This window comes from Empidonax traillii, unplaced genomic scaffold, assembly GCF_003031625.1.
Source record: "Empidonax traillii isolate 1590-97213 ecotype Southwest subspecies unplaced genomic scaffold, ASM303162v1 scaffold961:size224692, whole genome shotgun sequence".
NCBI lineage: Eukaryota > Metazoa > Chordata > Aves > Passeriformes > Tyrannidae > Empidonax > Empidonax traillii.
In genome coordinates, this window is record NW_020956154.1 from 59,229 (window position 1) to 86,811 (window position 27,583).

The 27,583-nt window shown below is 39.0% G+C and overlaps 1 protein-coding gene across 2 annotated transcripts in view; it reads left to right on the top strand.

The window, feature by feature from the left end:
- The window catches only part of LOC114067783 (SPRY domain-containing SOCS box protein 4-like), a 136,000-nt gene that overhangs the window by 22,862 nt on the left and 85,555 nt on the right, over positions 1–27,583 (top strand). Inside the window, exons 1-2 of one of the 2 annotated variants that reach the window (XM_027903457.1) lie at positions 18,227–18,245; positions 23,006–23,150. The gene's annotated coding sequence lies outside the window, so the exon portion shown is untranslated. Of the gene's footprint in view, positions 1–18,226; positions 18,246–23,005; positions 23,151–27,583 lie in introns of those variants that run through there. The other variant, XM_027903456.1, reaches the window with a different exon arrangement.

Sequence of the window (27,583 nt, forward strand, 5' to 3'; positions counted from 1 at the left end):
TTAGCAAAGTTCCAGTGTCTCCTCTCCTTTCAGCCTTTTTAAACAGGCACCATAAAGTACATTAGTAAATGACTTGCTTTACCACTTCCACGGATAATGAGCACAGGGCAGATCGGGTCCCCTAAAAGCTCAGTGGTGAATTGATTGATTTCAGTCCCCGCCGAAAGAGACTCTTCTGTAACTGGGCCAAGGGAGGCATCTCATTCTGACAAATTCATTTAAGCAGAGGGCACTTCATGCAGGAGACACATTCTCGACTGATAGACTGGTATAGACTGGTAATGGCAGTAATATTAGCAGGTGCATTTGAAGCTTAGTTTACATCCTGATCCTATCCTGCCTGTGAGAGAGCAGATTTGGCAGTGGACAAACAAGGATTATATGTTGCAGCAGTAATTAATGTGGTCCCCTGGGTTTTAAGAAAATATCCATGGGAGATGGGTATTCTTCTATATTTTTATTTTTTTACTGAAGACATTACTTAGAAGTAACATATTTTGATATCCTTTAATATGCCTCCAGTCTCCACCCCCCCCCCAAAAAAAAACCCTAACAAAGCCCACCAAACTAACCCACACCAGCAACAAAACACCATCAGAAATACCCCCACAAAAACCAACCAACCAACTAAAGTTTTAACATAATTTGTAAGCCTACAAAAAGTGGGAAAGAGGAATTGTGGTGGTGGTTTTTTTGTTGTTCTTTAGATTTGCTAATTTTTTGTTTATTTGTTTAAAATTGTCTAAAAACTGTGATGATAGCAGTACTTTAATTTTTGAACTCTACACCAAAAGAAAATGTTGAAACTTGACGTCAAAGACATAATTGCTACTGCTTTTGCTGTATAGTTGCCATTATATCCTAGGAGTTAGTCTGGCCAGAGTAAGGTAGGGAATCCTCTTAAAGCACTCTGCAAATCCCAGCTCTCAGTGTGTCTGAGTGAGATGTAAAATAGTAAATCTGATTTTTTATTTTCTTTCATTGATGAGTAAAACTTCAAGATTAGTTTATAATTGACGAAAGTTTACTTTTTTTCTATGCTTATAATATCTTTATTTCTTATATTAGCACAATCTTCACTTCTCTTATTTCTCCCTAACTCAGTATGGGCAATTCCTATCTCATTTGTTTTCCTGCAAGCCTCAAGAATTTACATACCTTTTTGGGAAACCAAAAATAAAAAAGCTCTAGGCTAGCAAGAGTTTGTGGACCTTAACATTAATTATAAAACAGATTATAAAAATAGAAGTTAAAGAAAATGTCCAGCTTGACTGTTTCTCTGTAAGATCTCCTGGAATTTGTGGCCTGACTCAGCATCTTTGAACAGTTGGTTCTGATAGTACTGCATCATCCAAAACTTGTCTGTGAATCAAAAGATGCCAGTTAAGAAAAACAAACAAACAAACTCCCTTAAAAATGTTCATTTAATTTGTATTCCACTTTTAAATTTTAAAATTCCCTTTTGTAGTGGTAAAGTAAGTGGTCAGGAAACATTTGAGAGCATAGTGGGTCTTGGCAAAAACAGTACTGCTCTCTCTAATAGACATTGATCTAAAATAGGCTAAAACCCCTGAAGCAGTTCTGGGTTGTGAGCTGTGTTCTTGCTCCCTTTACAACTTTCATTATCAGGCTGTGTATTGTCCCTCTGGGAAAACTCTCCAACAATATTCAGATTAGTAAAGAGTTTAATAAAGGATGAACTCTCCTTCCTAGCAGGCAACGTAGAAATTTCGCTGTTAGGAAATATTTTGAAAATTTAAATACGTGCAAATACATGGAGTAAAAAAATGATATCAAATGTTTTCTCATGTGTTCTCATGTTCTTTTTCATGTAGAGGTTTTTTCAGTACCACTTCTTCTGACATTCCTTCACTTTTTTAAAGCTTTTTTTTTTTTTTTAAATGAGAGGGCAAATAGGAACTGTTTGCCCTGGTTTTCTACCCTAAATACGTTGATGTGCGGTTTACTATAGGTTAAATCACACGGGCTACCCTTTGTGTGAACTTTTCACTGGAGTCAGATACGATCAGGAAGAACAGTTCAAGTCCTGTAAACTACAGATTAATTCTTATTGATTGCTCTAGTTTGACAGCCCCAGAGGATCTAAAGCTTTATGCTACAGACAGTTATGCCCATGTACATCTTCACCCTCTGTGAGAAGTTATTGTGTCCTGTGGCTGGAAGCAGCAGTGATGTTCCTCACCAGCTGTGGCAGAGGCTCCAGTGGCTTTATTTTATATATATATATATATATATCAAGCAGATTGTGCTCTCTGAACTGGCAATGGAATCAGGGGAGGAAAGGGTTAAGAAATGAGCTTTGGGCTCCCTGTTAGCCCGATCCAGAGAGTGAGGAGACAGGGAGAGGTGTCAACCTCCTGCCGGGGCTGAACCACACAATCCTCCCAGGCTGCTGCTGACAGACTTGTGGGATGCCTGAACCGGCCCTGCCAAGAGAACACAGAGCAGAGGGAACCTGCAGAGCGAGAATGGGCAAGCTGGGAGAGGTTTAAGAGGCAGATAAGGCTTGTTTAGTTTAAGACCTGTGGAGCAGAGTGAGATGTTTTGGGCACACCAAGGCAGAGCCTGTCTCTTGGCATTTCTTTATTACATTCTTTCCGTGGTTCTGATATTGTGAGGTGCAAAGCAGCCCAAATGTGACCATCTGCATTAAGGCAGAGCATATTAGCTTCTCATCCCTTTTGAGCACAGTGCACCTGCCAGTGGTGGCTGCAGTGTAAATGAGTTAGAAAATTGGCTGTCCATGTGCTCTTACACTTGGCTGCGTGCTGGGCACTGGAGGAATGCTGGTATGAATGTGTATGTTTGACGGAACGTTTTCAGAGTTACAGAATTTTGGTCTTCCTAATGTATAAGGAGGTTTTTAATCCCTCACAGTGTTTGCAACTGTTGCTTCTCTGAAAGTTTTAGTGGCAGCTCAAGTCATGACACGTATAAACCAATAAAGGAAAACGAAGACGTAGTTGAGGGGAAGATAAGAATTCTCAGAGTAAGGAGGAATTATCATTTTTGTGTGTGTGTGTGTGTGAAGTCTTTATTTTGTTTTATTGCTGGTTACTTTTGTGGCAAGCTGATTTATAAGCAGCTCATCGGTGACATGCTGTGCTGCAGGATTTGGGATGCTCAAGGTGTTAGTAAATAATGAAACACAGTGCAGCCCTGCAGCAGAAATGTTGCAGGTGGGGTAAAAACCTGAGCTGTATCTGTGTGTGTTCAGATGCTTTTCCTGGACTGGCCAGGTGCTTGGTTTGATGGTTGTTAACACCAACCTAATGATCAGGTAGGATGTTTGCTTGTTTAAAATGCTTTCTTTCCATCAAACAAAGTAGTGTCTCTAGTGGTGAATAATGACTTCCAAATGAATCCCACTGGCCAGTTTGTCCCGATGTTTATCTGAAAAAAAAAAGACCAACCCTTCAATAATTTTTCTGGTACTAAAGCAAAGAATGGACTGGTTCCAGCAGTACCCTCTGGATTACTCAGTGTTGGGTTGCTTGCAGAATTTTCCATGCAGAAGGAATTCGAAAACAATGCTCTTTTTTTTTTTTTTTTCTTTTTAATGCTTAGGAACCACATTGTATTCTGTAGGATAGTTTTGAAATAATGCATAAAAACTATTGTGCTATTTTTTGTTAAGTTTTGGTAACATATAGCCATCTGGGGTTTTCTACATAAAATTAAGAAAATTCACAATTAACCACGTCTGTGATTGATGGTCTGCTTGTCTTTTGAATTCAATTTAGTGTCTAAAGTATTTTTTGCATTTTAGTGAAAGTATCAGTACAAGAGCATGTTACTTCAGCCTTTATTTTAACTACTATTAACAGGAAGGAAAGATTTTGTAAATATCTATGCATTTGAGTCCCACTGAAAATTAATTTGTGGTGAATTACTCAGGTAATAGTGTTAGTATATGAAAAACTGAATGGAAGTGGAAACCAAATGGGATCCAGTCACCAAATATTCAAACTATGTGTTCTTTTTTATTTTTAACAGCACATGAACTTAAAAATTGTGGATATATAGTTACACGGCATAATTTATTTAAATATATTTTTAAAGGAATCTTGTAAATCTTTGTTTTTATGCTAAGGACTTTTTAACGAGTTTATACAAATGTTGAAAGTTTAGGCTCAGTTCAGCCGGGTTCATCTGAAGGTGATGAAAGTTAGAGGTCTCTTGTAAAGTGCTTCCTTAATGGCTCTTTTTCTTATATATGAAGTAGATATCTTTAAATTATTTAAGAATTCAATTTAAAATGTTTCTTTAAAAAATTGGGAATGATATACTGTGGCACTGACTGTCTAATCTGGGATGCTATTGATTGTACCCTGCTGCTGACAGAACTGTTTTTCTTCCTTTTGTGGCTTTTTCACCTTCAGAACTCGCCCAAGGGGACTCTGATAACCACAGCCACATTTCACTGATATGTAAAATGGATAAATTAAAAATCTCCAAGAAGAGTTTGAAGTTATAATTAAAATTAAATGTATTTTTTGCACCCAAAGTTTGTAGATATTCTTAGGAAGTCAAACATGTAGAAACTAAGTTGAGGTTTACAATCCAAGGTCTGTCTGTGCCATGGTTCAGAGCCCACAAAGTAGGATCTCTTATTATTAAGACAAAAAATGGACCTATTAAAAAAATACAGTCTCAGTTAAACACAATTTGCTCTTGGGTCCCTCTTCCTTTTTTATCTGCAATAACTACTAATTCCTGATTTCATGGCAGGACCCCATTCTTGATGTTGCTTACCACCATTCTGATTTGAGTGTGTTTAAATGAATTTTATGTGTTTAAAGATTAAACAAAGAAGTAAACAAATATTCAAACTTTTTCTTAGCCTGGGAGCAGTTAGAGACACTGTTCCCTGAAAAGTCTTCATATGCCAAAAGTGAGAAGAGTCATTCCCTTGTAGCTGCATGTTCTGCTTTTCCATGATCCCTGGACTCTCAAAGACATTGCTGGAGCTGGTGTTTGACCTGTCAAAACAGCTCATGTCAGTCAGGCCATTTCCATGCATCGACACGGTGTCAGCAGCACCTCCTGATTCCGGCTCAGAGTGGCCCCTCCAAAGGGATGGGGAAGCAGGAGGTGCTCTTGGACTTTGGATCTTGCTCCAAACCTGGAGCTGCTGCCACCTCTGTTGCTTAGGTCCCCAACCCTCCTGCCCTTTTCAAAAACTTTGTCTCACGTAGGAAGGGTATCCCACCAGATTAGACCGCTTTATTCACTTCAAGGCCCTCACTTATTCTAAAAGTTTGGGGTTTTTTCCCCTCTATTTTTTATGTGCCTGAGGTTTTACAGGAACTTGCAATTCACAGAAATGCCACCTATGGCATAATAAAGGGTATACATAATTTAACCCCCCCAATTTCTTATGTTTATTTTGATATTTATGCTAATTAATATACGCCCTAAATATACACACTCTTATTAGCACAGACTGCAAATACTGAAAATCCCTTATCTAGTTATAGTTTTGTGCTTGGGTAGGAATTGGTCCAGATTTAAAAAAAACCCCAAGCAAATGAAAGAAGTAAACAAGAAAATAATCCAAACTCCTACAGCCATCTGCTTGAAATACTATAGTCGAAATTCATGTCATAGGAGACACCAGTATTTGCTTTTCAGACCAAAATACCATTGTAATTCAGTGCATAAAATTAGTAGTTGTGAATTAATGAATGAACTGTGGCTTTTTTATCTTTCTATTTCGCCATTGTTCTCAAGCAGACTGTGGACAACTTTTTGTTTGTTTCAGGTTTTGTTTGTCATTCTCAGGTTATTTCAGCAAATCATTGCTGGTTGGCAAATCATTTGAGTCCCTTGCTGTGAAAATTTGCTCTTTGTTTTATGATGGGTTGGGCTTCTGTTCCACAGTGCATTTCATATGTATAAGGCCTTCTTTAATTTGATGCTCTTACATGAAAATTTAGGAAGAGTAACTTATTGCAAGGAGAGTTAAAAGAGAAATTAATACAGCAAAACTGTCAGAATTGAGGCACATTTTACTTCAGTTAAGGTTATGGGACCTTGTATACCTAGATACAGTTCTTGAAAGAACCACAGGTTTATGCAGCCTGTACAAAATCAGAGACAGAATTTGTTAGAGGAAAGGAAATGATGCAATAAATTTTTCTGTGTTCACTTACAGTCTGAACTACTCTGGAATCACAGGTTATTTTTAAACTGCAGAAATAAATTGCACAAGTGAAAGTGCAGAAATCTCGTTGTACAATTTTGTTTTTTCTGAAAATTTTCTATTTAGAGATAGCAAAGGAAGCTCCTGCATTGCTGTGGCACGGATTTTTCCCAGCATGCCTGCAAAGAGTTGGTACTACAGGTATGGTAACATAATGCTCCTTATTTCATAGTTACTGTTTGGAGATTTGGAAGGCAAATGAAAGAGTTTGTACAGCTTGATGGAGCCTTAATAAGCATTGCAAGATATGTTTTGTACTGTACTTATAATCAGTAGATGTCTTTCTGCAGCAGATGGGGCAGGTGATCAATGGACTTTACCACTTTCAGAAATTTGTGTTTTACTCTTTAAGTTGCATTCTGGTTGCATGAAGCAGAGGAGTTTCTTTCATCTGCTGGTTAGATAGAAAAATAAGATTTAAATAATGTGTTGGGTTTTTTTTTCTTCTTTGCAAGAGGTGCATTTAAGACACAGCTTACTCTGTTTTTGCTAATGTTTTTGCCAATTTATTGCTACCACTGTCAAAAGCCATGTGAATTCCTAGGGAATGAAAAAATTACCTCTCTTTAGTGCTTAGATAAAATCTGTTAGACTAGCGGGGGCATCACAATGCACCCACTGGAGACTGTGGGAAATCAAGAGTTAGGCTGCAGTGGGACTTGACAAGGGGCTTATTGGTCATACATTAAACATGATGAAAAAATTAATTGCATGAGTCCTACTCTGACTTGGATGTCTTGCTGCTTTGGAACTGTTCTTAGACTTTTCCATCCAGTGTTCAGGGACTGGGCAATACGGAGCATTTCACAGCCTGTTTTCAGTGGGTAGGCTGCCGTGCAACTTGCTTTTGATTGTACTGTGGTTCTGCTCTGCAGAGCTGGCATGCTGTTTGTTTTACTGCCTGAGCTGTCACAGAGCTAAATCCCATGTTTGCCCTTTGAACAGAGCAGTGGTGAGATACCCTTTGCTTGGTATCTGCTCTTGGGCAGTGACTCCAGGTTTCATGCTCTTATCTGGGGTGGAACTGGGAGCAGAGTTTGCGGGCAAACTGTGAGAAGCTTTATCTTTCTCAGGACTGAAAAAGCTGCTAAGACGAAGTGGCAGACAAAAAAGCTGGTTAATGCCTCTGCAAGGAGTCCTCCATTTTCGAGAAGTATAAGAAATCAGGATGGTCCTCACTTGCACAGATGTTAGATCATGTGTGTGATTCACTGTTCAGCCAGTCTTTTGCTCTGCCCTTTAGACTCATCTGTTGGGATGGCCAATCGAATCCTTCATCTCTGATACTTGCTTACAAAGATGAAAAATACTTCCTTAAGGTGAAACATCATTATAATGTTTTAGAATATTATCTTGTTATACAGAGTCTTAGTGGTTAGTAGTTAACTACTATTATTAGTAGTATTTAGTGTTCAAGTCTTGCTGTATGTGTGCTGTTCTTTATAGTGTGCATATTTAATACATAATCCAAAAATAACATTTATTAAATGTATTTATACTGCAAGTAGCTTCTCTGGATAGGAACAGTCACTGATTTTCCATTCCACATAGAAAGTATCTCCAGGTTATAACAAATACTTTTGGAGAAAAAGTAATCCTCTCTTTATATCTGTCTTGATATTATGATGTTAGCTTGCTTGGGGCTTGCTTTGCATTAAAAAAAAACAAAACAACAACAACAACCCCTTTTAGTCTGCTAGAAGTGTCCATTATTTGCAAATATTATTGATTTAAACTCTCGCAGTAGAATAGCATGGATAGACCCTTGAGAAAAGACAAACCTTTCTCTGTGACAAGACAAAGCCATGGCAGTGAAGGTGAAACCTTTGTCAGCAGTCTCTGCAAATGCTTCCCTCACCTGCAGGTTGTCACCATCACCAGGTGTGGCCAAATGTCAGGAAAGGTCTTTGTTTTCTCCTGTTTGGTGTTGATACGGTATCGGTCCCATGTGTGAGGAGTATCTGTCAGCAGTGAGTGTGGCACACAGAGGCCTCATTTACTGCTCAAGTGAACCAGATTGTCTGGTGTAACTTACTTGTGACTTTTATTTGATATGCCAGTGGTCCATGTTACAGCCTCAGAAACTCCTGTGTGATGATGTGTTCTTGAGTGGAGGGCTCGATGAAGATTAGGGAGGACATCAAAGCAGCAGTTAAAATGAGGAAAGATGAGTTAAAGTCAAGTCATTAGAGATCCCTTTGAAGTATTTACAGATTAAGCCCTGTCTCTTTTAAGTGGAATACTTATCTGCCTTTCAATATTTAAATAATAAGACATGACAGGCTCTGCTTTTCTGGAGGGTTATTGTGTGCCTATGCTGTGTTGTAAGGCATCAGGCCACGGGCAAGAGACTTCAGTTGTGGAAAACCTGTAGTAATCTTTTAAATTCACTGCTGGAATATCTCTCTGCCAATGTTAAGCAGATGCCTGGAAGGTGAGAAGGCCACGCAGTAACGCACTTTCAGATGAGTGTTGCAGGTGATAATGTGACACTGGCATTGGGCAGAGCTGGGCATGGCTTTAAATGTGATGCTCGTGTTTTAGGATAGATAATGGATCTTCCTATAGGTTGTGTTAATGACAACTCTGAGAGTGCTTTTCTGCACAGAAAGGGAGAGCTGGCTTTTTGTGTGTGTGTAGGCATACTGAGAAAACTGATAATATTTCCACTAATCATTCTAAATATTCATAGCCATACCCAGGATTATTATTTTTATGTTGTGGAATAATGATAAAAAACAAACATAGGTTTTTTGTTGGATCTCTATACGAAGTGTTTTTTCCCCTAGAGAACCTGCAGTGCAAGAGTTAATATGGAATAATAGAATAATTTATTTTGAAAGGAACGTCTGCAGTCATCTGGTCTAGCTTTCCAAGATGAAATATGACATAAGAGGCAAATGGATGGCAGGGATGGAATAATAAATATAAATATAGAAAAATAAAAATAATAATAAAAAAATAAATATAAATGCAAAAAGTGTGCAAATGGAAAGGTCCAAATAGGTCCAGTCACTGCTAGTGGGTGCAGTCTGTGTATTAAAAAGTAGTGGTGAGTTTTGACAGGTCCTTTGAGGGACAGCTTGATCATTAGATGCACTGAGAAATGAGTGGCACTGAGGGAGAGGGGAGGGAAAAGTAGGCCTATTTCTGCTTTTTATGGTAAAAAAACCCAATAGTTACCATTTCATAACATTAATTTTACATTCTATGGAAGGGTTCCCATGGCTGGTTTTAAAAGCAATATTCTGCCTGTTAGGTGCTGGAATGAAATACACAGTTCTGTCAAGCAATGACATTTACTGGGAAAAAATAATCATCATAATGGCTTTGGATAATTGAAACTGCATTTCATGTAAACACAGTACCCTAAACAAATATCTTCTGTGCAGTTTTACTACAGCATGTGCATTCATCCTTTCCCTTGAGAGCTGTTGCCCACAATCTCTACTGAGGCACCTCTCAGGCTCTTGCAGGAGGGTGTTACCAGCTGGTAGGATTTGGTCTGAGAGTAGGAGATTGGCTTTAGATCAGGTGGCTTTAATCTGAGGTGGGGGGAACACATTTCAAAAGTAGTAATTGTAAAGTAAAGCTTCTTCTGTTTGAAAGGATCTTGAACACGTACATAGGCCTGTGGTGGGCACGAATCTGTCCTGGCGGGTTGTCAGCAGGAACTTGATTTCATGAGAATCTCCTTTCCTAAGGATCAAAACCTCTTTTTCCTGATGGTGCCAAGTCCAAGGCCTGATAACTGAGATGTTGCTAAGCAGCTGGGGTAGTCACTTGCTTCCAGAAGTCTTTTTCAAGAGGATGAATACTGCAAAATGATTACCTCTGGTCTTCAGGACTTATTGTTTAGTTCCAGATTGGCTAATGTGAGTTCAATATGCATCTTGGGTTTTATGGGTCCCTTTCCATAAAAACCCCTGTATTACACACCTCTATTTTCCTATTTATTTTTTTGTGCCTTTTACAGTTTAAAAGAAGGCTTTTTTTTTTTTTTTCATGGAAGGAAAGTACTTCTTTTTGACGTGTTGCTTTTCAATTCACATTAGAGTTTAAAATTCTCCCATTAGAGCTGCAGATCATTCATCATTGTCATTGCTGGAACTGAAGGTGTCTAATTGTAGTGTTTTTAGTATGATGAAGACTGACTACCCCCCCCCCCCATACTACATCACTGCCATTTTCTACAAAGATACCTGTGGAGTTTTTGTCAGGGCTTGCTGAAGCAGCACAGTAAGTGCTGAGAAGCTGAATATTTTCTGTGTTTGACATTTGGTTCTTACATGAACTAAAGAAGAGGTTACACAGCAACCTGACTAGCAAATCTGATTAAATTGAATGTGTATCTGTGATAATGCTGAAGGCTTCTAGGAAAAAGGTGATATCCAAAACTTCACAGCCCAGTCAGAGCAACAGCTCCCATGTCCTAAGGCAGTAGCTGGAATGTGCAGGCAAAGCACAGGCTGAATCAGCTGTGCTGGAGTGGGATCAGTGATACCAGTCCCAGCCTGGGAATCTTTCCTTAGGGATGCATCAGTCTCCCTGTGCATATGGAAGCTGTTACAGGTGTTGGAGCTCTGAGCCTGTGTGGCTGTAGCCGTGGCAGTGTGGGTGGTTTTCCTTTTTTGGGGGGGGGAATTTTCAGTTTTGCTCAGCAATAATCTTTTCACTTAACAAATACTCTTTGCTGAAAGGTTCAAGTTAAATTCCAAACAGAATTGCTGTATCATAATGAAATCCCCCGTGGTTTCTCCTGGCATGGAACTACTTGTGCAACTGGCAAATACTTTCCTCTGGGCAGAAGGTCGTTTTTTGGTAATGTGTGTGTGACACATAATTTTCAAGTTAATGAAATTTTCTTTCAATAAAAGACACAATATTTGGCATCATTCCTGCTAAAAAATACACCTTAGAAGATTGCTTTTTAATGACTTTTTTTTTTCTAAATTCAAACATGTATTTGGATCATAAATGAAACAAAATGATAACTTTATAACATACCTTCGGAAACTATACCCAGACAAAAACTTCTGGCTTCTCCCTGCCAAGCACAAAGTGCCAGGCAAGAGGTTCTGTTACATGAGGGAAATATATACAAGGAAATCACAGAATTCTTGCAGATGTTCAAAAGGGAATTGAAAGGTCTCTGCTCTTTCAGAGCCTTGTGGGTATCAGATGTTGTACTGTATGCTGTGTGAAATGTTGTCCCCTAACGTGGAGATAACCATCAGTATCACATAATATGAAAACTTATTAATCATTCATGAATCTTGTATTGACTAGTTCTAAATTGTATCTTAATATATTATCCAGAAGACACAGGCAGAAGAATTCTGAAGAAGCCGTAATTTATGGCAAGAATTCCTATTTTTGTCTGTGTGGGTTTTCAGGTTGCTGTGAGCTCTCCTTGCACAGGGCACAGCTGAATGGCCCTCCAGCAGTTTCCTGAGGAGTAGCACTTTTGCTTTCCATTCTTTTTGCCACTTCTCTCCAAAACTGTCAGTATTTTTTTTTTTCCAGTGGAAAGCAGGAAATGGTCTGTGTTTCATTGCTTGGTGAGGTGGATTGGTAGATGAGTTGCTTATTACGTGTCAGGTGAGAAAAGTCCACACACCATCTTCCTTGGCAGCAAACCTGCAGCAGGAGCCTCCAGCTCTCAGAGTGGGGGACTGGATATAGCTCAGGCTGAGAGGAGAAGGAAATAATTGCCTGATGAGAGTAGCTGTACTGCAGGGTGGGACATGAGGGGCTTCCAGGTTGGTCTGCCCGAGGTGTTTGGGTGGGAGAGCACTGCCTTGGAATGGTTATTAAAAGCTGGGACTGTCGAGTTGGATTTAACACAGAGTTCCTATTTTAGCTTGTTCTGTTTTACTGTTCAGCTCTGCAGCAGGATGTAAGTGAGGAATGCTGTCTGTCTGTACTCCAGTTCTCAATCTGTTTGGGATTTAGCTGTTTGGGGAATGTACAGTAGATGATGTTATTGAAACAGAAAGTTTTCCTCTTTTGGTGCCTTCTGTTACTCTCATTGTTTTGGAATTAATGGAGGATGCCGTTTACCCACCTGGAGCTTTCTCTTCCAATTATATTTCTAAAAAACGAGTTTTGCAAACATGTCAGACTTATTATATACACAGTAAAACTGTTCCCTCAAATTATAACTCATGCTACTAAAATATGTGACTCCCTCCGATACATTTCGTCTACCTGCCCTTTTTGTTTCACTTGGCAGAGAGAAGGTGGCAAGAAAATTCTTTAGGATAAATCTTTAGATTGGAGTTGTCAGAGCAGCCTAAGGGAATTCAGGTGTCCAAATCCCTGTCCCAGCCAGAGGCTTTAAAACAGTATTTTTTATTCCTGCCTATCAGCTCATCAGCAGTGATGGAGCCAGATTAAGTCTTTCCATTCAGTCAGGTTTTGTGGTCTAATGTTTGCTATGTATTTGACACTGAGCCACTGGCTTTTTTCTACAGTTTTTCTTGCTGTTACACCCCAGGGGTTTCTCTCTCAACCCAAATGTTGGTCAGGCCCACCTTGGCTTCATTGTAAGGTCAGGTAAGTCCAGCCCTATATATGATTGCGTAAAGTATAATTTGCCAAAAATACTCTTTTCTTCTTCTTTTTTTTTTTAAAAAAAAGATTAATTTTTTCACTATTGATTTTTTATTATAATGAGGAATTGTAGTATATAAACAAACACTGGTAGTGGTCACAATAAATTAATTGTTTATATGGCTGAGGATTGTGCCTATAACATTTTTTATTGACTTTTATTGACATTGTGGATGTCTCATTAAAAACATTCATCACTGTATGCTGGCATGTTTTATTATGTCATAAAACTGCAATGCTATGTAATGCCTGAATTTTCACCCTGCTCTGGGTATAAAGCTTCAATCCTACTTTACTTTCAGAAAGGTAGATAGACAGCTTTCTTACTAGCATGATTAGTGTCAAATGTTACCAACCTCAGCCATATTCCTCAGGGAAAGATGAAACAAAACTCAGTGAGATGGTTTGGAGGTGGAATTTGCCATAGTCTGTCTCTACCATCAGATAGGTAGTGTAAGGCAGGAAGTCTGTTAACTGACTTAAAGAAAAAGAGCTGCCTGATTTAAATTTGAATTTTATTGTTCAACAATGTTGTGTAATTAGATGGGAAAGCAGCAAAGTCCTTTTATTAGAGATGTCTTTGTAGACAGTAGCCATGAAAGCCGCAGTGGCTGATGCTAATTATCATATTTTGTTTAAACTTCCATCCAAATGAATGGATCATTCAATTCCAAAGCTGCAGCCATACAAAAACCACAAGTGCAGTTGAATTGCTGCTGCCAAGCAGATGGGGCTTTGATCAGAATAAGTTATTTGCAGCTTTATTGTCTGGCTGCCAGGGTGGGGCTTGTATTGAATCACCTCTCCCAGAAGAAGGGGAAGGGATGAAATGAGTCTGATCTGAGCTAAGTTCACGGGAGAATGAATTTCCCCTTTCTTAGATTATTTTTGCAGATGAAAATCCTTGAAAAGAACAGCAGTGAGGTACTCGATATTGGGCTGCTCTGACGTGTAAGATGGTTTTGGTAGGAAGAGGTTGGTGTGTTATCAGAGGAATAGGGGGGGATCAGAGAGCTTTGGACACAGCTGGTTGCATATTTTTCCAAGGTCAAGTGTCTCTAGAACATATGACCCAAAACTTGCACCACTGTACTTTTTCCCTGATGTATTTCATGTCGTGTGGGACAGACAAAGACTTAGCAGCTTCACACATCTGAGATGTTTCCTGCACAAACAGTGTGAGAAACTCTCTGTTTACAAAGCCACGGGGAGAGCAGGAGTGGGGGAAGCGAGAAGGAATGCAGGAGAAGGGACAGCAGTGTGACAGAATTTAGAGATTTTGGTGTTTTTTCCCAGTTTCGTATTATTCTTGAGATGTATCAGGGGATTTTTGATTATGGCGATTTACTGATGCAAAACCTGATTTTTAACAATGAGTGCAGAAGGAAGGAGGTACAAAATCAGTATAGATGAATTATAATAAAGTAGGAAAGTAGAAATTACCACTGTAGAACAGGACTATCCTGGGCAATACATAGCAAACTTATTTTCTCTTTTTAAATTATGGCAATTGTTCTCAATCTTGTATTCCGGTGAAAGTAAAAGCCTAAAAGTAATAATTTAGTATTGCTTCTGTGATCTTGTTGGTCAAAAAGGCTGGCTATGAACATGGTCTTATTTTGACCTGTACCATAACTATCTAAATTCAGACACTGAAGTTTCTCAAGGATAGAAAGCCTTTCACATGCAAAGAGAGAAAGGATTGGGGGGGGGGGGGAGTGGTAGGGGAAAAGCCCAAACCAAACCTGATAACTCTGAATTTCTTCGGTGTTGCACTGCAAATACTGTGGCAGAACAGTGTCATTTCTGAGCAATTACAGCTGGGAATATTCTGAGGCCACTTTAGAAGTTCAAGTTTTTTACTGTTTTTGTGAGGTGATAGTCCCGTTTGTGTCCATGTTAGTATGTGCTGGTGCTCAGAGGGTTTGCCATTTGGCAATGCATACAAAGCTTGATAAGGGTTTACCCCCAAATAACAGAGCATGGTCTTAAATTGGTCTGGATCCTGAGATCTGTCTGATTAGCACAGTTGAAGTGGATTAAAGATAAAGCTGTAGACTTGTGGAGACTGACTTCCATTTTCACTTAGTTGATACAAAATCAAACCAAACCCCTTAAAACCTCCAAACCCAATAATTTTTATGTATTTTGCCTTTTCTTCAAGTCCTTCCTTTTTATTTTACAGTTTCACTTCTTATCACCTCTGAAACTATCTTCATGGTGTTTTACACATAAGAGGATTTCAAAAGAAAATGTTATAACAATCTAGTCTTTGTGTCAGACTATCTTAAAAAAAAAAAAAGCATGAGAAAGTATAAAGTCAAAGGACAGTTCTTAGCACTTAGAAATTTTAATCACATTTTATAAATCAAGCTTTGTTTTAGAAGCACAGTAACACAGATGCCATTGTTCTAAGTAAATTGAGTGCTCCTCCTAGAAGAAATAAATATGAAAACTATTTGTGTAGTAAAAAAAAGAAACCTAGATTTGTGTTAAATCAAGCAGATGTTGGGTGCAAATTCCTAAGCTTGTTTCAGAATTTTTAACTCTTCCCACTTTGTCTCCCAAATGAGACCATGATAGAGAATATGTTTCAGTAGCTTATGCAGTGGAGTGTTATCATGAACATTAACAACCTGCTGTTCTAAAGGTGGTGAACACAGAGTTAAAGGAATTTAAAGGGATGTCCCACTGCCCGAAGTGATATGGTAATGAAGGAGACCCCCAAATCTCCAGCTCTTCTGTAGAGTTGACATACCAAAATTACGCAGTATTTTTCAGATTTTCTGAAAGATCTTAAAGGAATTTGAAAGCTTCGAGGGCATAATTTTTGGAAAGTCTGTTAAACTATAGGATAGACTTTCCCCTCCCTTCCTCTCTTGTGATGGCGAACAAGCAAAATCTTTTTTCATATTTTTGGCAGCAATATCACTTAAAAGAAAAAAAAAAAAAGACAATGAAGTGGGGTGGGGGGTGGGAAGGAGACAGAAATCTTTCAAAACATCTTTTCTCTAAGTTTTGGGTTTTCTCCATGTACAGAAGGCATCAGTGATGATGGTGGAGAGACAAGGCGTTGGTGGCAGGCAGAAACTTTGGGGGTTTGGGTTGTCTTGGTTTTTCTCATGGTAATGGAGGAGAGTTTTGATTTCTCTTAGCTGTAGAATTTGGTCTAATGAGAAGATGGTAAAGATTAATACACCTCCATATACTGTATTATTTAAAGACCTGTGCAGATGGCAAGTCCTTCCACTGATCCGGAGCATGAAGCCAAGGGCTGACATTGCTACTTGTTATCTCGACAGTACAACGGGTGTTGCAATCTAATTTGCAGTTTTAAGAATTAATGGTGAAGTGATAAGAGGTGATAAAGATCATAACCTGTGTGAAGCAACAAGGACCAGGACAGAGTTGTATCATTTACTTTGATGCAAATAAGGTATCTGTTCTGCATTGCTTTGGTAGTTCACATGAGGTGAAGCAAATGCAGAAAATCTGGGAAATCATGTTTACGAACAGGAGGATTTACCATACCTGCCCATTTATCTGCTAGAGACTAATAAATCTTTCTGGCCTGGTTTATATCTTTAGATTTTGACATTTTTACAAGGATAAAATCAACATTATTAGCTACAGAGCACTATACTAACGTAGCTTGGGGTTTTTTTGCTTTCTTTTTTGAAACTTCAGGGTATTTCATGCATTATTATTACAACGACCTCTTGATTCACAGGTTTCTGTTTTTCTTAATGATTAATTAAAGAATATAAGGTGACAGCTTTGCGGCTGCTGTAGTGATGGTTTGAAAATAAGAAATACAGTCTTTTTTTAACCAGAAGCAAACCAAACTCCTGGTAAGTAAACTAAAACTGGCAACGATTCGGACAAGAACGTCCCAAATTGTTAAGGGTGGATTACAGCCATTTGGCTTGTGTTCCTCAGTTATGCAATGTCATGTAATACAGTAGCTGGATGATTTTTCCATATTTTGGGGGGCTGTGTAAGTGCTTGAAAGCTTTCATGTAGTGACTTCAGTCTTTTTAGCCTCTCAGGAAATAGTTCTGTTCTTGAGTACTCAAGTTTAAGCTGTCTCCGTGAAAGGCATTAAGGATTACTAAAGCAAAAGGCTCTCGGGGTTATGGGTTTGTGTTCCTTAATTTTTGCAAAGCTGGTGGTGCAGTTTTGGGTGTTTTCTGATTTATTTGGGGAAATGAGTGTTCCACAGGTTGAGAGTGAAATTACAGTGTCCTCATGCTTTTGTACAGAGCTTCTACCTTTAGGTTGCCAACTGAGGCTCAGAGGATTCCCATAGAGGAAGACATAGGTACCTCCAGCAGGTAATTGATAAAGTAACAATAATTATAGCTCTAATTGCCCTCTAGAGGAGTATGCCCATATCCATATAGGAGACACCCTACACTCTGCCTTCCATGAGCGCTCAGTGAAAGGACAGGAAAACTGACTGTCCTGGTTTTGAACACACTCAAATATTCTGGGCTCTGGACTCTCAGCCACACCTCCGCTGTTGGGCTTCTTCAGCCTTTCAGAGGTTTTGATGATCTCATCCTATAAACATACTTGTTAACACCTCTGAATAACAACAATCTGGTGTGGAAAGGTTGCTCCATACAAGATTTTAATCTCCATGATGTGCTTTAATGTAGATTTTGTCTATTCAGTGGCTGTTGGTGTCCCCACGTGTAGTGAGTTGAGATCAGCTTCTGTTTTCTGCACAGCAGAATTTTCATTACATAAAGAAACAATACTTGTGCAAACAAACATTCCTCGTGTTCATGGCAAACCTACCACTCATTTCAAAGTGAGTCTCCTTGCAGAACAGCCCAAGAGTAATTAAGGAAATAGTTTTAAAAATACCCGTCCTGACACTTTGCAGTAGTTCTGTAAACTTTCACCAAAACATGAAAATTTGACAGAGAAAGCTTGAGTTGGGTATCAGTAGAACATTTAATCTGGATGTATGGTTCTGTGATAGATGCGTGAAAGTGCACGTTAATCTAATTTTCTAAGAATAAGAAATAAAACTTAAAATAACAGATCCTAATCTAAGGTTTTCCTCCATTTTACTAACACTAATTTATTTTGGATTAGGTTCACTGGAACCGAATAGCTTTACTAAATTGATCCTTTTTGCTCTGCTGGTGATTTGCTCAAAGAGTTGTAGCAAACTCATACATTGAGAAGCAATTTCTTCTAGAGAGAATCTAATTGTGCATTTAACCAATTTCAGGACAATTTTCTTATTTAGAGAGAACTTTACTTTTGCAGAAGAGGCCAGGAGGGACAGACTGCAAAGGAAACATGGAGAGCTTCCTCCGGGTTGTTTTGTTAAGGGGAATTTTTTCCTTACAAGACTTTACAGGACTACTCTCCTCTCTGTTGGCTCAAGGTCAGCAGTGACTTTCCTGGCTTGCTTGAAGCACAGCAGTAATGAGAACACACTTCTGGAAATGTCTTTGTTGTCTGTTGCCCTTGGAACTAGTCCTTAAAAAGGGGGTTGTCCTTAGAAGTGTTGAGGAGCACCATTCAGCCTCAGCTAAATTGCTTTTCCTTAGATTCACAGGCTGTGGGGTGGGAGAGTGCACATGTTCCTCCTGCGGGTTTCTGCCTCCGTCTCGTCCCTTGCTGACCTTGGGGAGGTTCCTGGCTGGAGCCAGCACGGCAGTGGTGCTGGCACAGGGAGTGGGAGACGGGGACATCCCAGCCTGAGATGCACGAGTGCACATCTGCCGCTCCCCAGGATTTCCCAGCCGTGATTCCACCGCAGTTTTACATCAATTAAGACTTTGGTACGTTGTCTCGAAGATTAGTAAATCCTGTCTTTTTTTTTTAGTGCTGATTTGCTAATGCAATTAACAGGTATTAATCCCCATGTTTTTTTAAGAAATGAACAATAATAGATTTCCATATCAGCTTGTTTTTTTCCAGCATCTTTCCTGAGCTGGCAAGATAGCAATAAATGGAGATTCTGCAGTTCTACTTGGTTTAGAGTCCACCATTTAATTAGGAACAGCTTAAGGGGCCCTAAAAATACATTTGAATTGTAATCAGCTTCTTAACATAGTTCAGGTACCTGTACCAAATATTGATTTTCTTTTTTTTTTCCCCCTAATTTCCATATTCTCAAAGCAACCCTACATCAATTTACAAGTTCAGTTGTCAGCAGCATGAATTAATGTTATCAATCAATCTATCTGCTTCCATAACATAATTTTCTAGAGCCTGCATTTTGCTGTGTTGTAGTGAAAAGGAAGCTGATGCCTTATTTGGCTAAGGAATGGTTGAGATGTTTTTCATTTATGTTTTGGCTACTTTTCCATTTCTTGTGGTTCAAATTGGTTATAAAAGGTCCTACAATTAATGTTTTTTTTATTTTTTCCCATCAACTTTTCAAGCTACATGCCTCATGGTCTCGATGTTACATAATTAAATCAGATCTTTAATTTATTTAACTTTTAATAGATATGTTTAACATATTTATTTTAGAAAATCTTAAATATACTATCTTTTACTGAGGAATCAAAAAGTTTTCTGTAATTTTTTTTGGTAAAAATCTGTAGATTTGAATTGGGCTTTTCCTTACCTGGAATTTTGGAGGGTGTTTTTTTTGGTTCTTAGGATATTTATGGTTTTGTGGGAGGTTTTTGTTTAGTTTGTGGTTTTGTTCATTTTGTTTTGAGGACAAACACCAACACTTCTTTTTTTTTAATGAACAACCCTTTTTCTGTAGTGAAAAACTGTAAATGTATATAGTTGAACTACATTTAAAAATGCTGGTTGAATTGTATTTAATTTTTTCAACTATCTGGATCCACTCTCAGAAAAAAAAAAAAAAAGAGAATGTTCAAGAGTTCCTTATTCCATTCACATTCGAGAGTAACTACCTAGAAGCCCCGAGAGAAACACATTCCCACGTAAACATATCTCAATAGCAAGGTTTCAAATGTTTCAAAAGCAAACAAACAATTATTTAAATAATAAAACCAACACCTGCTTCTTGAAAGGCAAAAGCAAAGAAAATACAACGCCCCCCTGCAAAAAAGCCGAAGCCAGACACACACTCTTGGGAAGACATGAGTCACTGCCTCGGGAGTTTGCTGACGTGAGAGACAGTTCCAAGCTCTCCAGCTGAACAATGCTCAGTCGTGCTCACAGAGTTCACTTTAAATAAACGTGCTTTGGCGAGTGCCTCTTTACTGGACGTGCTTTTTTGTTGTTTTTAGTTTTTCTGTAGCATCCTCTATAATCATCTATTAGATTTTTGAATACGTTTTTGAGAGTGCGATGTATTTAAAAAAAAAAAAAAGGGAAAGAAAAAAGCTTTATGCATCCTGTGTGACTTTTGTTTTTTTTTTTTTTTTAAACCTAAGGAAATTGTAAAGGGTCTTGTCAAAGTTGAGTTCTTTGTGTTGATCTAAAGAGCTTCAGTTAAAAGCTTTTTGAAGTGTGTGGCAACTGCAGCAACAATTTATATGGATGGGAGATCAGCTATATAATAAATAACTAGCTGCATATATATAACTTCTGAAAGCCTGCTATCTTGTCTATTAAATAACTCTTTTTTTTAATTAAAGAAAGCCTCTAATTAACCATGTGGTAATGTTGAGGTATGATTAAGGGAAGTTTCATTTGAACTAGAGTTCATTTATTTTCCAATGTGAACGCAGTTTGACAACATGCAATTTAACTCCATCTCTGAGTCGAGCTTTCTGCATGGCAGTAATATTATTACAGCTTAATGATAGAGCTGCTGACTTACAATTCACCTACCTTGCAATTACAGAGCTTCCTGAGTGGCCTGTTCTCCTCCCTGCTCCACTGGCAGACTCCTGGGGGTGATGCCCCAGATAGGGCTGCCACTCCATAGTTGTGCTTCGCTTCAGCATCCCGGGGTAAAATATTTTAGGGAACAGAGTTCTGTGTTCCTAAATGATCTCTGGAGGGAAGGATTGAATGCTCTACTTCTATAGTACCAGGTTTTAACAGGGAATGCTGGAGTTGTAAAACTAACAGTGAAATCTCCCTCCACACCCTCCACCATCACCTCCTGTGACCGTGTCCTCAAGCTTTGCGTTCTTCCCCCATAGAAGAAAAGTTGCTTTTTCTTGAGAAGCGAAAACAGTTGAAATTCATGAAGCTCAGCACTGTGAAATCTTAATACCAGGCAACTCCTATTTTAGATAGAAACCTGTTGATCTTTCACAGGAAAAGAGCTCTTGGCATATCCAGTTTTGTGGACTGGCTGCTCTTCCCGGTGTCCCCAAGTGAGGTATGTGACAGAATTCCTCCCCAGCAAGCGGTTCTGCTGTTAAAATCTTTGGATCATGGCACTGAGGAAGAAATTAATTAGAACTGAATGGCTTGTAAGCAGGAATGCTGTGTTGCAGGCTATGTGTTGATCCAAGTAACTGGAGGGAGGAAGAAAATTAGAGTTTACAAAGTCCTTGTTTAACTTCCACTGCAGAAAAATGTTAATTTTTCCCCTCTCGCTCTCCACAGTTTCCATTAAATGTCCTCTCCTCCCCATGAATTCAAGGAAACTCAAGCTGTTAACTGGCTTGTAGGATGTTTTCGTAGCATACCAGTTTGTCTCAAACTAAATGAAGACTAAAATTTGGGAAGCAGACTCACCTTAGAAACAAAATAGACAGTAGCATAACTGAAGAAAATCAGGTTGCTATAATGAAAATTCTGCCTAGCTCTTAGCTACATCCATATGAACAGGAGCATTTGATTGATTACTTAATGTGTAACTCCAAAGGTGAAAAAACAAAGCCTATCTCTGACTGCACACGCACTTAATTTTAATTTTTGAGGTTTAGGGCTCTGCTGTGATAGAGATACAGAAGAAAGCCTGGTTCTCAAGGTGACTCTATATTAGTCCTCAATAGTTTCTCCTTCTTTCCCTAAATAAGTTAACGTAGTTTGGTTTCATTTCTGTTTCAGATCTTTAAAATTCCCTTGTGCTGATATGGTAGTGACACATTTCTAAATTTGCTCATCTTGATCTCATTCAAAATTTACATGCTTCCTGAATAACAGCTCTCCTCACTTCACTCCTCATCCTGTCCTGGCTGTGTCCCCTCCCAATCCTTGTGCACCCCCAGCCCACTCGCTGGTGGGAGCACAAGCCCTGACTCCGTGTGATTGCTGCTCAGCAGTAACAAAACCATCTCTGCATTCTCAACACTGTTTCCAGCACAAATCCCAATCATAGCCCCGTATCAGCTACTACGAAGAAAATTAACTCTATCCCAGCCAAAACCAGCACAACTTGTTGGAGCAGCTGTTACTACAATACCACCTTTCCCCCCATCTGGCAGACAGATGGGCTAATCCACAAAGAGCCACTATTTGTTCGTGGATCAATTTTCAGAGTCTAAAGTGAACAACTGACAACCTTCCCAAAGATGCTGAACATGTCCATGCCTGGGCAATGTTCCACAAAACAAGAAAAGTCTTTGAAGACTCTTAAATATTCCTCTCTTTCTCGCAGAATAGGAAGAAAGACAGACCACAGTAATTCTTTTAAAATTAGGAGGTTGTTTTGTGCACCCACTTATGCAAGTGCATCTGCATTTTTTAATTTCGTTATATTTTTTAAGAGAGAGAATATTACAAAAGGAAAAAGGAAGGACTTACTCTTCTCTCGCAGACAGCAGCAACTGCAGTAGTTTAAATATTTTACAGTTTCAGCAAGAATTGTGCCATATCAAAAGACTGATAAGCTTGTTCGTATTGACCTATGATCTCTTTGATTTTTCAGTTTTCCTGTTGGTGTTTCTGTTCTTAATTTAAATATCTGGGCTTTGTTGCCTGTTGAGTCACTATATCCTTGCCGTATAAATATGATGTAAAAGATGTTATCCTTTTTTTTTTTTTTAGTTTTAGAAAAGCACAATTTGGGCTAGAAGTACCCTTAGTCTTCCAGAGTTTAGTTAGCAGTGGGATGTATGCTGTAGTATATCTGACATGGTGTAAACTGCATATAAATCACTATAAGAAAAAGCTCTTCTGCAGGGCAGCTCGTTACTTTATGAACCCTATTTTTAAATCAATTGTAACAGAATGAAATATAAGTGAATAATGGTTTTCAGGTGTATATTTTGAGTGAGCTAAATAATGAGATTGTTTTCTTTGTCTCCTCAGACCTTGAGTTTCTCTTCCAAAAGAGAGTCAGTGGGATTGGTTCCCCTTGGCAAACAATAAGCCAGACCAGTATCTGGGCTGCAGTCCCTGCTGTTTTCCTCCACAGAGATGGTATCTCTCTTTTGAGCCCCGCGAATCGTCCCAGGTAGGGCAGGCAATGCTTCACAGAGGGTATTAACAGAGGGCCTGCATAGACTGTAAGTTGCTGGAAAACGGCCCTGTAGGGCCACACTTTCGCTTCACAGCAGAGGATGTCACGAGGGCTGTAAGGGGTTTTGAGGGAGGAGTGGAACTGCTCTCCTGGCCCACGCGCTTTGTGTGCTTTTCACCTTTGTTCACCATCTGTCCTTGCCGGAGCTGACGTCTGCCAACTGAGTGCTGCCTCCCTCATGCTTAATTCTCTGAATAGATGCTTATGGCTCCCTCAAAAAAAAAAAAAAAAAAAAAGAAGGCAGCTCTCAGCAAAGCAAAGACAATCGGGTGTCTTTGTGAGGCACACACTTCCCTGTCCCCATGGTGCTTTTGAGCGCACACCCTTCCGAACAGCCTTTTGTGTGCTCAGACCCCAGATGGCTGCCTGCAGTCACAGCCTTTAGCAGAAGAATCATATTCAAATTGTCTAATGGATAATAAACTGTACTGACTTTGCTTTTGATGTGAATGGATGTTTTCAAGTTGGAGAAACAAAAGGTCTCCTGGGGAAAATTGCTGGAGATATGTATCGTTGTAAATCCTGATTGGGGTGTGGGGTAAAACTGAATAAATTACAATTACTTATTGGGTTTGCTGAGGAAACAAGCACTGCAGAAGTTGAAGATTAAACCATAGAAAATATCATAGAATATTTCTTAAATCCTGTTTGCTAGATTATTGCAATTAAGCAACTAATACAGACTTGGTTTTGGATGCTCTGAATTCACATGGGCCGTATTTGACACCTAGAATTCTTAGCAGTTTAATTTTACTGAAACAAAATGCTTTCAAGAAGACTTTGCAGTTGCTAGAATATTCCCAGAAATTTCCAGTGGCAATAACTGAAAACCTTTGAGGCTCTCTTCCCTCTCCTCTGCCCTTCAAATCAGGGAACAGAAAAACTTGATTCATGCTGGGAGTTTCAGATGGAGTTTCCTGGAGTTTCAGATGTTGGTACTCAGTCTGAACGAAAAAAAAACGAGTCCACACTGATATTAGTCAGACTTAAATGTTATCTTTGAGTAAGTATTCCAGGGCTGGAAAACAAAGTTGTGGCGTTTTTTGTTTGGTCATTTCTTTTGTTTGGTTGGTTTTTAACATGATGAAAAAATGTGCCAATGTAAAAATTTTTTAGCTCTCTGAGGCATGTTGCTAAGACATGTTTTTCTAACATCTAAACAGTTTTGTAATCTTTTTAGAAGTAGTAATTTTCACCAGACTTTTTAACACAGAAGGTAAGGTTATGAAGTAGTAAAACTTTTAGGTGTATCTAATGTTCCTAGAATATTTTATACATATATACATATGTATGTATATATATGAAAACCTATAAAACAAAGGATAAAACAAAGGTCAATGTCTGGAATGTGCTGAGTAACAGCAGTAATGTATTTTTATTGGGAGGATGTGAATAAATCTGTCTTTGATACAGCTCCCAAAATTTTTGGAAAATGCAGGGTTTCTCTTCCAGTAGCAAAGCAGAATGCAGGATAAATTCTGGCTTTTCAAAGAGAATATCTTTTTTTGGACCTACCTCTTCCTTTGTATGACAGTTACATTTTGAAATCTCATGCAAGTTATCCACTAAGCATTTTAGGAAAGCAGTTTTGAAACAGAAGCAGTCTGTTTCAGTTAAAAAAATTTCTGGGTGCTATGTGTGAGAAACAAATTATTATTACTTACATTTCCAGAAATGCATCGTGGGGAAGTCTGGGTGACAGACCTACCCACGTTAGCTCATGACAGGATTTGAAAGGACAGCTAATGTGCTATGGTTTTGCACACTCAAATTGCCTGTGGTCCAAAGTATGCCCCTCTTGGCTTTCCACAAGTAATTATTTTCAATGTATTTTCATTAAAAGAAAAATAAAAAGATAGGAGAGAAGATCATTGCAGTCACCTCTTGCTGACTATAAAGTCAAACCTTTTCCCATAAGAGGCCACAAAGGTCTATTCTCTCACAGTCCCAGTGAACAAGTACTAATGTTATCAGAAGCATTAATAACATCTAATCCGAATTTCCTCCACATGTGTTGCAGCTGAAGTGACCAAATGATCCAGGGGGTTGGGTTAGTCATGATTTACCCTAAACCAAGCTGAGATGGTATCGATACACTGAAGAGACTTAAGTGAGCTAATGAGGATCCACTTGCACCCCAAACTCATTGTGTCACTGTCCTTCTGCAGAACAAACACATTATGTCCAGTGTCAGCAGTCCTGGATACTGACTTGGTTTGAGGTGTTCCTGTGACAGCCATCATCCCAGACTCTATATTCATCTCTTTCAACTGGAAAATTTGTGTTTGAAATTTACCTTCCTAGAGTTGATTGTGCAATGTACTCCAGGCAGTGCAGCTTAGTAATACCACTTGAATATTAAAGCCAGTGCTAAAGATGATTACAATCATTACTGGAGTTCAAAGTGGAGACCACAGACTCTCATGATGTCAGCCAGCCACCAGTCAGGTTCTGATGGAGTTTGTGGCATTGTAATTACTTAAAGCCTCTAATATAGTTTTGAAGCAAGTTCTGAGAAAACTCCTGTATGCCCTAAACTGCAGCAGCCAGTAGAGGTACAGACTGTCTGGGCTTCCCAAACAGGAACTGCCTCCTCAGAGATCAGTCTCAGGCAGAGGTTTCTGTGTTACAATTTAAACCACTGGAATTTGTCCTTTAGGTTTTGCAGAACCCTAAATAAGTAAGTAGAATGGGTTTTGGATTGTTTTTGGTATGGTAACAACTATTGTCATTGTTTATAAATCGATTCTGTTGCATCTTCTGAGATGTCCCTACCTTGTTTACTGTTGGCACAGGCCAAGGAGTCATTACAGTGTTTAAGAAAAAACCCTTCCCTAAAAACTGTCTCGTTTCTCTGTTGGTGGTAACTTATGGTTGTCTATGTCCCACTAAATTTCCCACTAAATTTTGCATGAGGGAAAGACTCTGCTCCACAGAGCAATCAGGTACTTGAGGGCCTTGAGACCATGAGCTCTGGTGAAGATAACACACAAGGAAAAAAGACGGGAACTTGAGCTGCTTCTTACCTGAGAGCATTGTGTTTGTGTAGTCTGATTTTTTCCCCTTATCTGATGTGTTTGGGGAAGAGACTTGGCTGTGTTATAGGACATGAAGTGTGCACTAAGCTTCGGAAATACATCTCAGACTGTGGGTAGCTCTGGTTTTAGATAGGTGCACTTCTGACATTTTAAAATAGGCTGCTTTTGCATTGTTAAGTATTTCTGAATGTCATCCTTATTTCTCAGATGGGGTATGCAGGATCTTCATCCTCTGTTTAGAATCTTTGAACTAATGAAACATTTATGCAAGTGCTGACTTCCTAATCTCCGTGGGGTTTGGTCATGGTGGTTGCAGGGGGATGAACTCCAAGAAGGTAAATTCTAACTTCTGCTCAACGGCTTAGGGAAGCACATCTCAATCTCAGTAGCAATTTGTCAGTTCATTAGGAGATGTATGTACCCTAGGTTCCCGGTTAATGATTTTGGGAGGCTCCAAGGAGTGGTAAAGTCCAAATTTGTGGCTTCTGGTGTATGGCCAGGTCAGAATAAAAAGACCCATGTAGAGAAGTTGTGTTCAAACAGTGTTTTGAATGGCCAGAGCAAGTGTTTCTCTGGATATTCTCATGCAAATATCCAGCATTCATGGAAGAAGAGCTTTAGGACTGGAATACTCTTAAGGTTTAAACACCTTGAGTGGTAATTTTGTGGACTCTGGACAACCATAGCTAAGATCACATCTTCTCATGTGGATATTTAAAATATCCAAACTTTGTAAAATATCCAAAAATCTAAACCATAGATTTTCATCATAATTCTCAATGTTGGCTCCTCTGTACCTAAGAGGGCTGTTAGAAATAATATGGGTCCCTTAGGCACGATAAATGGAAAATATGATGCAATGGAGCACAGCTCTTTACAATATATAAATCTCCTTTGTGTATTTGTGCTGTCTTATAGACTTCAAGGTGGGCTTTGTCCACACTGTCCATTCAGCTGATTACCTTTTTCTTTGTGGCCTTGCTCAACTCTCCCCTCTACATTTACCTGGAGCTTGTGGAAAAAGATTTAGTTGATCTAAAACAACTTGCTTTTTCCTCAATTTTTTTTCTCAGCTGCACTTACTGTTTCATGGGCAGCAGTGAACAGCTTTTACTCTCAGCTGTCTGCCCAGCAATTCCAAGATGACTGGAGAGGCAGGAGATTTCTCATCTGCCCCTCACCACCTAACCATGGTGTTTCTCAGTCAAGTATAATGTGTATTACTCTTAAGATTTCCTTTTGGACTGCGAATTTTATTTTGTGAGGTAATTTCAAACCAGTGGAAGACTTTAGGGAATCTGAGTAATGCACAATGCTTAAGATACAGCC